The sequence below is a fragment of the Thermobia domestica genome, chromosome 13 (assembly GCF_964235325.1).
Source record: "Thermobia domestica chromosome 13, izTheDome1.hap1.1, whole genome shotgun sequence".
Classification (NCBI taxonomy): Eukaryota; Metazoa; Arthropoda; class Insecta; order Zygentoma; family Lepismatidae; genus Thermobia; species Thermobia domestica.
In genome coordinates this window covers 116268578-116287361 of record NC_137466.1, presented here as the reverse complement: position 1 = coordinate 116287361, position 18784 = coordinate 116268578, and the positions used below count along the sequence as shown (strand labels likewise).

General features: G+C 35.4%; 2 non-coding genes across 2 annotated transcripts; both read left to right on the top strand.

Moving 5' to 3' along the window:
* Positions 1-2543: 2543 nt before the first annotated feature.
* TRNAY-GUA (transfer RNA tyrosine (anticodon GUA)) lies at positions 2544-2638 on the top strand. Its single transcript has 2 exons — positions 2544-2580; positions 2603-2638. It is a non-coding gene; the product is annotated as a tRNA-Tyr (tRNA).
* Positions 2639-4546: 1908 nt separating this feature from the next.
* Positions 4547-4641, top strand: TRNAY-GUA (transfer RNA tyrosine (anticodon GUA)). The gene is made up of 2 exons: positions 4547-4583; positions 4606-4641. It is a non-coding gene; the product is annotated as a tRNA-Tyr (tRNA).
* Positions 4642-18784: the final 14143 nt, after the last annotated feature.

The following is an 18784-nucleotide window of genomic DNA, read 5'->3' as shown; positions in this document are numbered from 1 at the left end:
TCAAGTTTGCAAATTTAAGTTGAGAAAATTTATTTAAGCTTATTTGGAACTGACGAAAAGTTCTGCTAACTACATAATTAAAAAAAACACTCCTTCTCTATGTTGGTTACTGTTGAAAATATTAAAAGTAGGATGGGCGTTACTCTTAAGATTATGTGTATTACTGTTATGAGTATATGAGGCATCATTAGGAGAAAACAAAGGCGCCATAGAAACTATGCAATGTACCGTTTAGAATTATTTTCTTTTTAAATATACAATACATAAATTATTATTATAATTAAAAAGTGGCGGATCCAGGATATGATCAAGGGAGGGGCTAAACCATAATTTGCCGTTTTATCCAGTGTAAAGCAGAATTGAAGCCCATTTTATCCAGTGTAAACCTGAGCATCAAGGGGGGCTATAGCCCCTTAGTCCCCTTGGATCCGCCACTGTAATTAAGTATACTGCCTTTTGGCACGTTCTGGGACTAATAAGTTTTTTTATTTGTTTTTTTTTTTTTATTTATTTAATGGTTTAGACCTGGAAATATTCCTTCCACGTTTCTAGATCTTCAGCTTCCTTTTTTAACTCTCAATATTTTCTTCTAATATATTTTCTTCAAATCATCCATCAGTTGTATTCTTCTTCCTATTCCTCCTTTTCCTTCCATCTTTACTTCTATGGTGGTATGAAGAATACAATTTCTTCGCAAGATGTGTCCATTCCAATTGACCTTACTACGAAGAATGCTGGCTAAAAGCATACTCTTCTCTTATCCTTTTTAAAACATCTTTATTTGTTGCTCTTTCATTGTCCATTTTATCTTCTCCATCTTCCTCCAACACCACATTTCGAAGATCTCTAAATATTTCTTCTCTAACTTTCGCAAGTCTCTAAAACAATTTTCAATATTTCAGGAGAATAAAAGCTATCAATATTTATTGGCAACGAACGACATGCCTTTTTGCGCCATACAAATCCGTTTCTCTCAATTTTATCAAAAAACTGCGCTTAAAATTTACCATTAAAAGCATGTAATTTCCTTCAGCTCATGTCATTCATCGATTCGCACATGTCTCATCTTTCTACAATATTATAATTGACCAAAAACAACAGTGAGCTACTTACAATTTTGTGCAATATCTCCTTAACCATACTTGTGTACTGTTGTCTTGCCACGGTTATAATGAAAAGCTTGATGAAAATAGGCTTCAGCATAAGTTAAGTGAACTTAGAGATATGTTAATCGTACTCCTTTTTTTTAAGTTTACAAGTGAGTTTCATTTCACAGTGTACACTACATTAGATTTCTTAACTATGGGAATTCAATCTTTAAACTTCAAACAATACATCTATAATTACTGGTTGCAATAGATTAATAATATCAAAGATAGAACATGTTCCTTGGATGCTGAATCCATATCAGAAAACCATTACTTACTATGCCTTACTGTTTTGTTCTATGGTGACAAAGGTTCAAACCAGAAATAGTAAATTTTCCCCATCTTCGGTTTGAATAAATGGTTAAGGGAGGAGATAGAGACTACCCTTGAAAAGCTAAATTTATTGCAAGAAAAAAATTTATCGCGATATCTCTTACTATTTTTGCTCTACTGAAATCTGTACTATTGAAACAAGAAGTAGTAATAAATTACAACTACATTCGGTTTTGGAACATTGTTTCGGATTGTGATAGTATCGATTGCAGAAACCCGCATCGCGATATGGTTTGGAAACTTAAAATACTGTTTTTCCTCGATTTTCTTCGAAAACTACGCACGAGAATTGATACTCATTAATATTTTTTTTTCAATTGACATTTTTCCCTACCTAATTTTTACATTATTGTAGAAATTATTTTACTTTTGGTCAGTGTTAGGTGTCCTTGAAAAGAAAGAGGAACATTGTACTTGAACCTACTTAGAAACAAACGAGTATTACTTTGATTGCTGCTGAGAATGGGATCTTTAGATTAATACCTGCTTAAAGGAATCCTACTCCGACGTACTGTCCACATAATACATCAATGTTTCTCAGTAAGTTACTCTAGAATACTGGAACAAAATTATTTCCCTTTCATTGGCTCCACACGAAATGTGTTTCAGAATACAGTTTATTAGTTCATTTGTTAGACTCAACGTGCATTTTTTTTAAATTTAGGTACTCTTAAATAAAAATGAAGGAACCCAACATAGAGAGTTTACAGCGTTGTGTTAAGTGCGTGCCTAACTGACGTGTGATGCAAACGTCCGTATTTAGAAACATGTTAGTGAAGTTAACAACAATTTACATATATCTAAACCAACCAGCGACGACCTAACCACAGGGTTTTTCAAAGAATTGGAGAAACCAATAGAAGCGAGAATAGGTCTCTCTCACCTGTGAAAACGTTGTGGAACTATACCGGACTTTCCAGTTTTCTCATATCGGCTCATATAAGTGTCCTACTGGAGATGTTTCCAATTTTGTAGAGTGTGCTCGTAAAACGTTACGTGATTACAATCTCTCGTACATACCTACAAATAGTCTGGAATCTTACAAAAAGAGAAACACAATTTCCTCTGGTAGCTCAGTTGGTAGAGCGGTGGACTGTAGTTGGCTTTGAAATAAGGCAGTTATCCATAGGTCGCTGCTTCAAATCCGGCCCGGAGGAGCTCACTTTAAAACTTTTCTAAATTCGTGAGTAGAAATATTAGTAGGGCAATCCAAAAGCATAATAGCAATTTAGACATATGGTTCGTACCTTAAACATGATTGTGGTTGTCTAAGGGTCCAGAAGGTGCTAATTTTAATAACATAATAAAGCATAATTTTAGAAAATAAAGCATAATTTAAAATATGTAGCACAATTCTTGGAAAATTCTATTAGAACAATTCCTGGAAAATTGTGTTTAACTGCAAGTTTAACATACTGCATTAATATTTTTTTAAACCAATATTTACAATGCAAAATCATTGAGAACAAAAATGCAACAATGAAAAGTTTATTTTATTTCTGTAAATTTTTCGGTGTAATCCTTTGATGTGGAGAAAAGAAAAAGGAAACGTAGAAAACTTTCCACCAACAATGAATAGTACACAGGAACTCCACACTGTATTTTTATGTGAACCACCTGAACTTGGGCACTTTCTGTACTTTTTGCGACATTTTTACTTTCCCTTTCTGTATATATGCACATCTAAGGCACATTTAAGTGGTAGAAAAAATTGACTCGAGTAAGGCATATCTTTTTACAGTGCAATAAGTAGAAAATAAATTAAATATGAAAGAAACTGGTTACATGAAATATTAATAAAGAGAGCAAGATATTTAGAATATTAAAGGTATAGTAAATATTATACATTATACACGATTAATGTAAAACAATGATTTAAATTAACAATAAAGCATAATAGAGCATAATTTTAAAAAAATAAAGCATAATTAAACAAAAAATAAAGTATAATGTGGGTTGTTCTAATTATTAGTATAATTCTATTCGCGTTATATGGGATCAAATGCTTGAATTATTTCCATGGATGAAGCAGAATATTTCTGTAGACATTTCAATTGTTCACCTAATACAGGTTAAGAATTTCACTACAAGAGCAAGGAAGTTTCTTCTACGTGCGACATCCGTGTTTGATCCCCGTGTAGCTCATGTGGTTTGAATCCCGCAGTGTTTGTGTGTACCGTTATTAGATATCCAACAAATATAACCGATCCTGGGGTGCTCAAGGAAACTTTGGAGGGGTCATCCCCCTCCATGCTTCATAGATGCTTCCCTAATATATCCATACGATACGTTCGAATTTTGTGCGAACTCAAAAGAATTATGTATGAAAGATACAGAAGAGAGAACTCAAAATATTGGCCACAGTAACGCTTTGACGCATTTCCTAGTAACGAATAAATAAAACAATTACCATGGTGAACACATATAATTAATTCTGGGAATAATTGGAATAAAGTGTGAGATTTTACGATAGGCAACCCATTTAACAATTTCACTTCTTAGAAAAAAATACTTAATGGTAATTTCAATAATATCAAAAACTAAACTCAAGCCATCCATAAAAATGTTAATAGTTATTTAACTGCTTTAGTACAAATTCTTTACTACTAAAAATTTATTCATTAATAAGTAAACTAATCCTAAATGAATAAATGAAATTTGCTAGAGGGTGGATACGATGAGGAGATTGTATGATTTATTGTACTGACAAAATCTCTGGTTTTGAGGACTAACGTTATCTAGTCAGAAAAATGTAATATATAGCACTTAGGTCAAATAAACTGAAATCAAGAATCGAACCCGGATTCCCACCAAAAGCTTTATTTGGGGAGAGCAGGGGCAATTTGAGAAAAAACATGATATTTTCATAAATTTCTTACGAAAATACTACTAAAATACGCCCCCTCCAGCAAAATCTAAAATGTTGCTACTGATCCCCACATTGAAAGCTGGCGCGTTTCGCATTTTGCAAAGTGAGTGCTCGTAAATCGTTACGCAATTACAATCTCCAGTATATAGTATACATTCCCACAGTTTGCAATCTTACAAGGATTCGACAGTAACTTCCTCTGGTAGCTCAGTTGGTAGAGCGGTGGACTGTAGTTGGTTTGTTCATAATGCAGTTATCCATAGGTCGCTGGTTCAAATCCGGCTCGGAGGAATTAATTCTTATACTTTTTTCTAACTTCTAAATTCCTGAGTTGAAATATTATTAGTATTTGTAGTAGAATTCTATTCGTGTTATATGGTAGATATCAAATGCTCAGATTAGCTCCATCAATGATGCTGAGTATTCCTTCTAGATGTTTCAGCTGCTCACTTCACATAGATTACAAGTTGTAATTATGAGTGCTAAGAAGTTTCTTCGAGGCAGGATTAACGATCTTCGCCTTCCGTGGAACTCATGTGGTTTCGATCCTACATTCAGTTTTATATCTATTTCTCACATGGGCTCGATGTTGAAAAGAGACCTAAAATTTCAAAGTTACCAATCAATCTTCAGCTAAAATTATATTTATATTTAATAGCATGTTTCAGCTGTTCAATTTAACTGACGACGTTCCGCGTATTGACTAAATTATTTTTCAATAATGATGAGAACATATCGTCGCATGGGAACCAGAGGAACATAACTCCATTTTCGTAGGTTTACAGGCGAGAGGACAAAAATATTATTTTCTTAGAAAGATAAGTTTTTAATAAGATGGTAATTCACCTACATTACAACAGATGATCGACAAGGAGAACAGATGGCGTTACGTTCCATTTACACCAAGCTATGTGAGAAGTACGTTTACGGAAAATTTACATGGCAAGCATTTATAAAGAAATTAAGATTGTTATTTGAACTAGTTGCTCCCCACAAACCTTCGGCTCGCTGTAAACTAGAGGTTTAAATCATGCTTAATTAAAAGTTCTAATTGTTCAAGAAATGCTTTAACAAATTCATTTATTTATTTTTCAGTATGTCCATTAACCAACTCCATACAATGATACCAATGCATGGGAAAAACCCCATTTGATGGGATTTTTTGGTATGAATATTTTTGACATTTATTTCTTGACATGAAAGGTGATAACGGGAATTTTCCTCGAAATCGACAGCAAATATGATATTTTTCACTATATATATAATCAAGGCCAAAAGAAAGTCTCTACGAGTGTGAATTAAGACATAGTTAATAATCAATTAGTGTGTCAGTTTCGTCAATTTTAGTCTGAACTCTTTTCATTGTTATCGGTAAACACCATGCTAGCGAGGATGAGTTAAATATATGTGATTCTTAATAATTAAAAGTACCAAGAAACGAGACCCGTGCTCTGCTATCTGAGGAAAGAATAAAAGAAAACATTGAATGAAGGAAAGAAAGGAAGTAAAATATTCCAAATTTCCAAACATTCTGCAAGAAATGTATGGAAAACAAAGCTCTTGTAGTATCATTCGGATCACTATAAGCTGATAGTAGAAAGATGTGATACCGTTACTGCATTTCTGATAACGTAACAAAGTATACTTGTTCTCGATTAACAAAAGTTGTTATTCACAAACTATTTCATAAACGTAGAAGATCGTAATTTGTTCATGATACACCTTGAAATTAAGAATATGTCACGTACAAGCTTTTTTCTGTGTTATTATTATTATTATTAACAATAACAATTATATAATCTGGGAAATTGTGATGCATAATGAGTTTTTTACCTTTTGGAAATGGGATTTTATAGTGTTTCCGGTTGGCATCACTGACTTAATACCATATTTACGTAATTACTCAAAGATTTTCTTATACACAACATTGCGTTGATTCAAATCATTAAGTAGCAGGCATTGTACAGTCAGTGACAAAAGTTCTTTCCGTTTGATAAAATTTATTTTTGGAATAACGGTGGAACGTACACAGTTTCACCAAATTTCAGGGCTGGAACGTACAGAAAATTACGTTCTCTTTAATTTACTGAAGACTGTACTCAAATTGTCCTTCCGTTTTGAAGTTATTTACGTAATAATTTCATCAAACGGAAAGAATTTTTGTCGCTGACTGTACCTAGTGTTATCTAGTGCTAGCAAGTAGTCATATCGCAGCCAGCGTTAGCTATTAGCGCGACTGTTAACAATTAGTAATTAGCGTTTTGCGCATGCAAATAATAAGGATTTTTTTTTCATAAGTAGAGATACTACTGTAGAATCTTGTGTAGAGTAGACTCAATTTCATATCGACATTTTCACTGTAAGATCCTCTCTTCTCTAAATATATTATTCTGTGTATATATTTAAGTCAATTCCATATATTTTTCCAAGAATATCAGAAATACATCATAGTATGCCATAATATTTTAGTAATACAGTTCCTAGAATGTTACTTAAGTTGAACAGGCATGTTTTTGTATAAATTTCAACGTAATATATTTCAAAATATTAGATCAGAGTTGTCCAAATAGTGGCCTGCCAAGCATGGACGAAAAATGTAAATGTAATAAAGCAAACCACGTATATTAAATACCAGAAATACCAGACGTGATATAGAAACCATGGAGATTGGCCCTCTAGAAACTTTTCTGCTGCGCCCCTGTCGCGAAGCCACTTATTGCATCAGCTTTCAAAATTTGATTTAATATTAGTTTAGAATATTTTCATTTACATTTGTTACTTTCTATTCATTTATTTATGTATTACACCTACACGACAATGTAGTCGGCAATGTAACTACAGACAATAACGGATCTAGAAGGAACATTTGATGGGGGCGGATCAACTCCTGGAAGATAGGTGTAGGCTCGAAATACAGAATTTTACTTTAAAACAGTTGTGCAATATTAATCATTTTAAAGCCTTACCTCTGCAAACACCTGTGTCTTTTGCAAATTAATTGAGAAGGAAACATGTGGCTCTATATATGTCACAAAACCAATTGAACTTAGAAGAAAAACAGTAGCCTTTTGCACCCCGAGCGCCCTTTCCCGTGGATTCGCCACTGACTAAAGTCGAAACCTGTGCTTTAAGAACCAGATTCATAATCCGGTGTTCATTACAGTGATAACATGAATGCATTAAGTCCTATAATGTTTAAAGTTGTGAACTGTGGCTTTTTATTTATTTATTTATTCCAGTGGCGGATCTAGCCCGGGGCCAGGGGTGCTTAGGCCCCCCAGTTTTTCGAGTAATTAATGTAATTTAAGGTATTGTATATATTTTTCAAAGTTTATAGTAAACTCATGGTACACCTATCATAGTGTGGGTTCTGACTGACCTTCTAGATACGGGTCTGATTTACTCATTGGGTTCTCAGTACTTGTCATTCCAGTGGCTGATTCTCCGTTGTAGTGAGGTGTATGTCGTGCGATAAGCATTCTGTAATTGTTAATTTTGGTCTGTTGTCAGTACTTCGCAGTAGTGAAATACCAGAAAAACAAAATAGAAGATTAAAATCGGGTAGAAAAATAAATCAAGAATGGTGGATAAATACTGCTATTTTTCCATACTAAATCACATTAGTAAACTGGAATGTTTAATGTAGATGTAAATTGTGCCGGTGCAAAAAGGATATAACCTGAAGACATTATTCAACCGTACATTAAAGCAAATACTCGTACAATAAATATAAGACGGGACTCAATAACTGTTGACAGAAAATTAGAAAAATGAAACGAAAGAAACAGCAAACAAATATTTAATAAAGTTAACACGGTTCAAAAGTGTAGTCATTATAATGAAGAAATGCGCAGTATAAATGAAAAATACTTTGGATAACACAAAAATCCAATTTTGTTTCCATTTTGCAAGGGTAGTGCTTGCATCACGTTACCCTTACAATCGGATGAAATTCTTTTAATCCTTGCCACGATTCTTATATCATGGTAAACCGAACAAAACCTAATCTAACATAAATTAAAGTAACCTAACCTAAGTAACCTAAATCTATGCTAACATAATCTACCCTAATCTAACCTAAGCGGTGGTTAATTAGCTGAAGGGGGTTAACAGACTTTCTGCCCCATAGTCTCTCGTACATGTACTTTGACGATCTACAATCTTACAAGCAAAGTGTTAAGTTGGTAGCTGAGTTGGATGCCGGTGGATGTATCCGAGCAGTCTGAAGCGTTAGGCTGACGATCGTGAAGTGAAAGCCATTGGGGATTCGAGCTCCCCATCTGTAGTACCATGCATCGAATTTTAATTATTATTTATGTTTCTGTGTTCATGTCCCGGTCGAGTCCAATAGTCTTGAGCAGTTGTTGAACGAGAAACTGAGAATTAAAAAAGTTAGAAACAAAAATTGTTAGGGCGGTGGATGGAGTTGACTGTACAACAAAGCACTTATACAGAAGTTGGTTCAAAACTAGACCGGAAAAAATCACTTCTGTAGTTTTATAACTATTAAGCTGTTGAATTTCTTAACTGATGATATTAAACGTCAATTATTTTTTAGTACCATAATAGTGAGAACATATATGCGTATTATTCTTGACGAAAATATATTTTAGGTCTGATAAATAAACCATATCTGCAAGCAGGTATGAGAAAATTCGAATTATTTTGTCACACTATCATTCTCTAGAAAGAAGCATTGAGAAATTACATGGACATTACGTCAGAGTGAAATTCCTTTACGTGAGTATCAACCAAGATATTCCATTCCCAGGACTTTCACATGTTTTCAGTATGGTAACTTTGTTTATTTACTAATTACTAGGAAATGCCCCGGTGTTACTGTGGGGGATATTTTGATTTTTTTCTTCTGCATTTTTCATATACTATTCCTCTGAGATCGCAAAAAATTCAAACGTATCGTATGGATATTACCTATGTGAGCTCCACAGGGGATCAAAAGCGGATGTAACACGTAAAAGAAGCTCCTGAGCTCATGTAGTGACAATCCCTAATCTCTATTAGGGAACAGTCGAAATGTTTAGAAGAAATGCTCTGCATCATCGATGGAGATAATTCGAGCATTTGATCCCATATAATGCGATAGAATTATACATATAATAATAATATTTCTACTCACGAATTTAGAAGTTAAAAAGTGTAAAAATAAATTCCTCCGGGCCGGATTTGAACCAGCGACCTATGGATAACTGCTTTAATGCAAAGCCAACTACAGTCCACCGCTCTACCAACTTTTTTTTTTTTTAATACTTTATTGTACTGTTATCGATCGATTACATCAGAATCAATAAATAAACAAAAGTTGTACTCTTAGCAGCCAATTACATCAGAAAGCATAAACAAACATACAATGGACACATTAATAAATTGCTGCAAGAAAATTAGCAAACTTTTGTTTACGAATTGGAAATGCAATAGTGTGCATGCGTAACAAAAGTTGGTGGATGTACAAAGTCACATTATCATTAAAATCATTACATAAAAGAATATCTATAGTATGGGACGTGATCCACAGAATTGCATTATGTTTAGTACAAGGATAAAAGCGATAATCAGGAAATAACATTAGTGACGGACAAGTGATAGTAGAAGGAGTTGTTCGGGATATACGGGCAATAATTTTTTGATAGTGAGACCAAATTGTAACGTTCTTTGAACAACTATCGAGCCGGTGTTGTAAAGTATCGAGAGCATGACAGGTGCCGCAGAAAGAGAGGCTGCGGATACCCAATTCATAGAGTCTCCCGTTTGTAGGGTATATATTATGAACAACACTGTACCACAGAGATTGCAGGGCAGGGGACAATATCGGTGCATTAATGTTCGCCCAGATTTGCGTCCAGTTTTTCATTGGGTAGTGTTCTGCTATACGGGGAACAGAAACTGTGATAGAGTGAAATTGATTATATAATTGCTTTACGGAAAGGTCTTCAAGGTGACTCCGTGCGATAAGCGAGTAGCTAATATCAATAAATACGTCCTTGAGGTATGGCACAATGCTAGCCCATGGTTGTGTATGCAGGGGAGCTTGTAGCTCAATATGACGTAATGTTACACACAAAGCCTTGCTGGAAAGGGAGTCGGAATACAAACATAATGTTTGACACACGCGATTCAGTAACAGCGAGTAGCTCTGAAGTTGAATATTTTTAAGACCGAGACCGCCAGCACCTTTTGATAAACACACAGTCTCGTGACTTACTCTTAGGCAGTGATTATGCCACAGCAGTTGCCCTGTGTGTTTTCGTATCACACTGAGGTATTTCTTCGGCAAGGAAAATAATTGTGTCAAAAACCAAAGACGACTAAAAATAAAAACATTTAACAGGTAAACTCGGCCTGCAAGACTTACATGCCGGGCTTTACTTTGGTGAATGAGTGCAACCAAAGTACATGTTGGGGTATGAAAATTGTATTCTATAGTGTCTGCTATGCGACGTTGCCAAGTTACACCTAAGATTTTGATGCGATCAGTACAAGAAATCGTAGAAAAATACACGTGTTGGTCAGCCGGATTTATACACATCAGGCGTGACTTTTGTTTATTCAGAACAGCACCTGAAATGCGCTCATAGTTCGATATGAGATTTTCAACACGTGACAGCTCTTGTGGACTGTTAAGAAAACAATGTATATCATCGACGAATGCTTTTAATTTTAAGGTTGTTGCACCAATCTGTATACCTTGAATGTGTTGTTCCAGTTTTAAAAGAAAGGGCACGAGAACCAAGCTATACAGAATGGAAGACAGGGGGCAGCCTTGTGCAATGCCTCGACGTACATTGATGGGATTTGTAAGTGCACCATTAACCTTTAATTTTACATATCGTTGAGTATAAAGAAATTTAATCAAATTAAGAAAACTGTCTCCGAAACCATATTTTGCAAGTACTGTAAACATATAATCATGTGACAACCTATCAAATGCCTTATGGAAATCAAGAGCTAATATAGCTGCCTGTGGAGAACTAGTTTTCTGACACCAATGAATACCTTCTCGTATATTACTTAATGCTAAGTACATAGGTTTGGTATGCTTTAAGCCATACTGATCATTATGTAAGACCTGATTTAAAAACGGTTCTAAACGAGAGGCAAGACAACGTGACAAAATTTTCTGATCAACATTAAGGAGGGTAATCGGTCTAAAATTATCAAAATCATGCACACCTGCATGTTTAGGTACAAGGACCATAATACCAGCCGTAAAAGAAGAGCTCCACGTGGGTGTGACTCGGAGTTCGTTATACATTTCTGTGAGAAAAGGCGTGAGAATGCCGTGAAATTGGCGGTAAAATTCTAGTGTAAGACCATCAGGTCCCGGAGATTTGTTTAACTTCCCCGCAAAAATAGCTTGGCGAACTTCGCGTTCTGTAAAGGGCTCATTGAGGATGTTACGAGCCTCCGGGGTGATAGAACCGATCGGATGTTCGAAGCAAGGTTCAGAGGATTGGGTTGGAGCGGGGGAATATAGGTTCTGGTATGCATCATACAGAGCTGAGAGTACGCGATCATGCTCGTGAACGTCACCGTTAGGAAAAGTGACCTTGGAAATAAGGTTTTGTTTACCTCTTCGCCTTTCACGGCTAACTGTATGTAAAGAGGCAACTTCATGCTGAAGCATTGTCGTTTTGCCTCTCGTGAAAAAACCTTGATTCTTTTTACGATGTAAAGTTAGTAGGAGTGCCTTAATTTCCTTAATACGAGGAAGTACGTCTACTCCTTGAGCAAGTTCTTTATAATATTCACATAATAAGTTATAGTAGTAATTATATTGCTCTTTAAGAAGAGAGGACCTGTCTTTACTGTACTGTTTACAGATAGACTGAAAAGAAGGCTTAAGTTGATATAACCACCATGAAAACAAACTTTTCTTGTGAGGTTTAAATTGCATTAAATAATTCCATCTATTGGTAATGAGCAACTGAAGATCCTCGTCAGTTAAAATGCTGTTATTGAGCGACCAAACAAAGGATGACTTTAAGTACTTACGGATGGGTAAATCAATGGTGCAAACCACAGCACAGTGATCAGAAAAGCATACTGGTTGAACGTTTATGGAGCGCACAAAATTAATTAAGGTGGTACTGACATAGATCCTATCCAAACGTGAGGATCCATTTTGTCGAAAGAAAGTGTGTCCTGGGGTGTTACCTTTATAATGACGCCATACGTCAACTAACTTAAAGTCTTGAACCAATTTACGCAATGTAGGAGAAGTATTGTAACCAAAACTTGAGTCTATAGGATCTAACACTGCGTTGTAGTCTCCTACGCAGATCAAATCTCGTGTACCAGAATGTAACTCCGTGGGAACGTCAGTGAGATAGAAAGAGTTGCGTTCGGAACGATTATTATTGCCTGAAGGTGAATATAAGTTACAAAAATGTATATTGTCATAATTGGCTGTAATAATGCGACCTGACGGAAATTTAGAAAAGTCGGTTAAAGAAATATCTTTACGATATAAAATAGCTGTGCCAGAACCAGTTTCGGAAGGATTGATTTCCCACATGTGATTAAAGAGATAGGAGAAATGATCAATATTGCACTCTTGAAGGAAAATTATGTCCAGATCTGATTTGGTGATGTAATCGGCTAATGCTTTTTGCTTAGTAAGACTAGAAATACCGTTGATATTAATGGTGGCTATACGCGTTGCAAACATAGTTAATGGCCACAAAAGAAGAAAAATACACCAAATAAACACTGCACCAAGAAATGGCATAATGCACTTGACACAACAAAGACGAGTAATATCTGTCGCACATATTCCCATCCTAAAGTGGGAGGTGCTATGATCACTTGTCTGGAGGGGCAACAACATCGTTTACCTTAGTGCTTAGTTCACTTTGATGGGGATCTGCTCGTGACCTCGTGAAACCAGACACACAATTATGGTTCACAGGGAGAACACTTTTAGTTTTCTGATGTTTATTGGCTCGATCGGGTTTATCACGGGGTGAGGACTGAGATCGGCCTTTTCTACGCCTCTTTTCGGGTAGAGCGGAAAACTGGGAAGCTTCTATAGTTGGAGAATCCATCTCACATGAAACACTCATTTCCTGGTGGGAGTCATCCGTGATCGCTGACAACGGAGTATTTACGGCGGTTTCAGGTAACTGATCCTCTTCCGATTTTGCAAATGCTGGAGCAGGAGGAGTTTGTTGTGGAAGATCCGGAGAAGTCGTCACAATGGTACTGGAGGTTGATGAGTCACTCTGAGATGTTGTATTGGATTCAAGGTTTCTCTGGGAGACAGTAGCGGGAGTACTAGTGATAGGTGCATTGGTAAAACTCTTGGGGACATCGAGTTGACAAGTAGGTTCATTTATAGTGAGTGCACTTGGAAGAGTAGGATCACAAGTCATAGTTGGCGATGGAAGGTTTTCCTGTGAAGTCGGAGGACGTTTCTCACTTAATACAGGAAAGCTGGTAAATGAATGCACATCCGGTAAAGTATCCACTTTGTTCAAAGAACCGGGCATGGGCGGTGATCTAGATGTTGGAGCACTGGTGAGGGAAGCCGATACGGCTGGAGGGAGACGGCGCTTCGCACATTCCATCAAAAAATGATTCGGGGAGTCACAGATAGCGCAGGTTTTAACTTGGCCTCCATACGTTAACCACAATCGTAAACCACATATAGTCACATAAGAAGGTATAGGGCGCTTAATACACATACGTATTATCTTTCTACCAGTTCGGACTTCGTAGATATGGCCAGTAGAATACATTTCATCTGTAATGGATTTGATATCACCATACTGAGATAGGACACGGGTAATATGTTGATCTTCTAATTCGGTGGGTACCAAATGTAAACGAACTGTCACTACATTGGAACTTGCGGAATCTATTAAAATATTGTATGTACCAAGCTCATCTGAATAAGTGACCTTTCCATTCACTCGAAAGAGAATTTGTTCACAAATCACTTGCGATATTAACTTTAGATATAACTGTTTGCGACTATAATCGAACTCAATACTGACAACTTGATCTGGAAGCAAATTGAAAGTATTACGAATCCATTCATGTAACACTAATGTATTAGGCTTATTTACTACATCTTGGAATGATAAACGTAAAGTATTCACTCGAATAACTGACATGGTGCACTGAGAATGGAAAACAGTACTTCGCACTAGACTATATGATGAAATTAGCAAATAGCAAACACTAAGTACTTGATAGCAGGAAATACTCCACTTGACAATGCGGCGTGAGTTGAAAAAAAAAAACACTCAACACTGCCACTCGCACACCTACAGAGACAGCGGTGTGAACAGCACGGCGTCTGCCGAGCAACCTTCTGAGCTACCAGAGAATGCTTTGCGTCCTGTAAGATTACAGACTGTTTGAATGTATGTACGGGAGATTGTAATTACTTAACGTTTTACGAGCACTCCCTTTGCAAAATTGTAAACATGGCTGCTTCGATGTGGGGATCAGGAGCATAATTTCAGATCTTGCTAGAGGCAGGTGTAAAAGTGGATCTGAAAATTTAGAGGAGCTTATGACGTCAACTTGTCCCATGCCTATCTTTGCCCATTGTTATTTTTTTTAAAGCGGGGGGACGCCACAGATATTGTTTGGAAGTTGAGGGATGACGTTCACGGCGTACCCCCTCACTTTTACTGCTGGATAGAGGGATTAAGATCGTTCACTGAAGAGTTTTATGTATTACGTATTTTATTAGTATTTTAACAGGAAGTTTATTTAAAAGTACGTTTCTCAAATTGCCTCTGCCACAAAGTGCATGAAACGATTATACAACGCATCGACGTGCAACAGTTTAACCCCTGATGTCATTTTCTATTTCATTCCAGTTGACCAAGATAAAATCAATGAAGTAACACATGGTTATCATAGAAGTAGTACATGTCCAGTTATCTTAACTTTAAACAAGAACGTAAATGTGAATATTTACGACATAACATAAAATTTTCAATTATAGCTGATGGAGTAGAGAGATCAGAGCAGAAGACTAGTTCTTAGTATGATACTCAGGTGATCATCTAAACTTTTGTTTAGAAGACAATAATAATGAATTACTTCTCTAAAAAACTATTTTCCTTTTCATTTGGTACATTTTATTTTAAAAAAGTGTGGATTTTAAAGTTTTCTAATGGTTATTATTATTTACTTTTACTTTTAGGTCCTTATTCAGTATCTTAAGTTGTATTGTATAAATATAAGGCTCCTCTCATCACGGAAACCAAAATGCCTAAACTTGTTGAAGTCAACAAAACGCCTAATCATCTGCAACCAACAAAACTTCTGTGTCGAATTGGGTTGTATAAACTGTAGGCGCTCAATAAATATTTCTAATAATTAATTTTACAATGAAACACAGTGAAAGTTACAGTGAGAATCATGTGAATATATTGTAATGTTATCACATTTACGTATCTCTACGTAATTTTAGATGGTTTTTAGTATGGAAGTTCATGGTATTTAAGGTGCGAGATTTCAGTCTAGCAAATAAGCGAAAATGTAACTAACGTACTAAAAGGACTGAAATTAGAAAAGAGATTTAAAAAAAGCAAATACAAGAATTGAGAAAATAACATTCAATAATTTAAGTAACTCTCATATCTCACCAAGAGAGATTCTGCAAGGGAAGATAAGAAAGAAAAGAAAACTGGAGATTGGATATATATATATATTAGTGATGCCAAAATTTTCCGGAATTGGAAATTTAACTTTCTGGATTTCGGAAAAATTGCGGAATTCAGAAAAATGCCCGAATTGGCCATCCCTAATATAATACTTTCAAATACACAGCCAGAGAATAAGTTCTACTCTGATGTAACAACTTAGTATCAATACAAAAATGACTAACTCTTTATAATTTTTGAAAAAATCACAATTGTTTGTTTATAAATCAGTAGATTATTAATCATGAGCAACTTAATTCATTGAAAACCTCTCCCTCTTAAATATTGAGGAATATTCTACTATCACTACATGCAGTGGTGTATTTAGGATTTTGTTTTGGGGAGGCTGTGCCCAACACGTGAATAAGCACTTATATTTTTCTTTTTGGGTGCCGACAAATTTTAATGGAGATTTTGCTTATAATAAATTTATTTCGGCGGAGGCTTGAGCCCGATAGCCACCCCCTAAATACACCACTGACCACATGTAATTATGTACAGTAGATATAATTAAAGATTGTCCGATGTACAAAATTGTGTTTTATGAGTATGATTTGAATGCCTAAATAGAATTTTCCATAAAATAAGCAAAAATCATGCAATTATTTTTAAGGAATCAAAAGTTAAATCCAGAAAGCACTTTTATAGATTTTGCTTTGGAAAAGAGTAATTTTATGTTTTGTAATCTTAACCAAAATACGAATGATTGAAACAAATGATTAGACAATAAAGATTTACTGAAATAACCATTACAAGTGTGAACTTTTGGTTGTGAAGCAGAGGAAAAACATCCCTCACTTCAAAAAATATTTATTATAAGTACACATTGTAGTTACTTAACTTTTTACTTCGAATTAACGCTTAACAGGTTTGTTCCGTGCACTTACCCCTATTTCTTTTTCAAATTGCATTTTTTGGGAAGAGGAAGAAAACTTGACTAACTCCGAACCTTAACCTTGTGGGGAAAATAAGAAAATATAGTATAGAGTATAGAGTATATATATGAGAGATGTGTTAGAAGAGCAATGACGCTGGCAACACTGTGCATGAACCAGCTAGTTCGAGGCTAAGCGTTAGCGTACGCGCCTTTGGAGTGAGAGAACCGGCTTCGATTTCCGGCCTGAGCCCATGTGGTTCAGATTTCACGTTAATCAGTAGGTCAACCTCTCATATAGCCTCGCTGCTGAAAGGGACGTTAAACTCAAAACCAATTCAACTCAGCTATGCACTTTCGGTGTATTTGGTTGGTCAATAATCATTTATCTTCTACGGTGAAGAGAAGATAAATCCGATTTATTCGAGATATAAGAGAAACTCCATATCTTATAGGTGAACTACATTCTACGATAACGGCGAGCAATGTGACCCGTTTCTTCTAGAAAATGAAAACTTAGAAAGCAACCATAAAAAGGCAAATGTGATCAATGGTTAAAATGAACGGCATTTATTTACGTTTTCTTGTAAAAATGGTCACATATGGCATTTTGTCACCAGCTTCCCATCATTAATAATGATTTATGACTGATAACGAAAGTGTCTGAATATATGTTTTAAGAGCATGACTTAAAATATTGTAGTTGCATCAAGTTTGCAAATTTAAGTTGAGAAAATTTATTTAAGCTTATTTGGAATTGACGAAAAGTTCTGCTAACTACATAATTAAGAAAAACACTTATTCTCTATGTTGGTTACTGTTGTAAATATTAAAAGTTGGATGGGCGTTACTGTTAAGATTATGTGTGTTACTGTTATGAGTATATGAGGCATCATTAGGAGAAAACAAAGGCGCCATAGAAACTATGCAATGTACCATTTAGAATTATTTTCTTTTTAAATATACAATACATAAATTATTATTATAATTAAAAAGTGGCGGATCCAGGATATGATCAAGGGAGGGGCTAAACCATAATTTGCCGTTTTATCCCGTGTAAAGCAGAATTGAAGCCCATTTTATCCAGTGTAAACCTGAGCATCAAGGGGGGCTATAGCCCCTTAGCCCCTTGGATCCGCCACTGTAATTAAGTATACTGCCTTTTGGCACGTTCTGGGGCTAATAAGTTTTTTTATTTTTTTTCTTTTTATTTGTTTAAAGGTTTAGACCTGGAAATATTCCTTCCACGTTTCTAGATCTTCAGCTTCCTTTTTTAACTCTCAATATTTTCTTCTAATATATTTTCTTCAAATCATCCATCAGTTGTATTCTTCTTCCTATTCCTCCTTTTCCTTCCATCTTTACTTCTATGGTGGTATGAAGAATACAATTTCTTCGCAAGATGTGTTCATTCCAATTGACCTTACTACGAAGAATGATGGCTAAAATCATACTCTTCTCTTACCTTTTTTAAAACATTTTCATTTGTTGCTCTTTCACTGTCCATTTTGTCTTCTCCATCTTCCTCCAATACCACATTTCGAAGATCTCTAAATATTTCTTCTCTAACTTTCGCAAGTCTCTAAAACAATTTTCAATATTTCAGAAGAATAAAAGCTATGAATATTTATTGACAACTAACGGCATGCCTTTTTGCGCCAAACAAATCCGTTTCTCTCAATTTTATCAAAAAGCTGCGCTTAAAATTTACCCTTAAAAGGATGTAATTTCCTTCAGCTCATGTCATTCATCGATTCGCACATGTCTCATCTTTCTACAATATTATAATTGACCAAAAACAACAGTGAGTTACTCATAATTTTGTGGAATATCTCCTTAACCATACTCGTGCACTGTTGTCTTGCCACGGTTATAATGA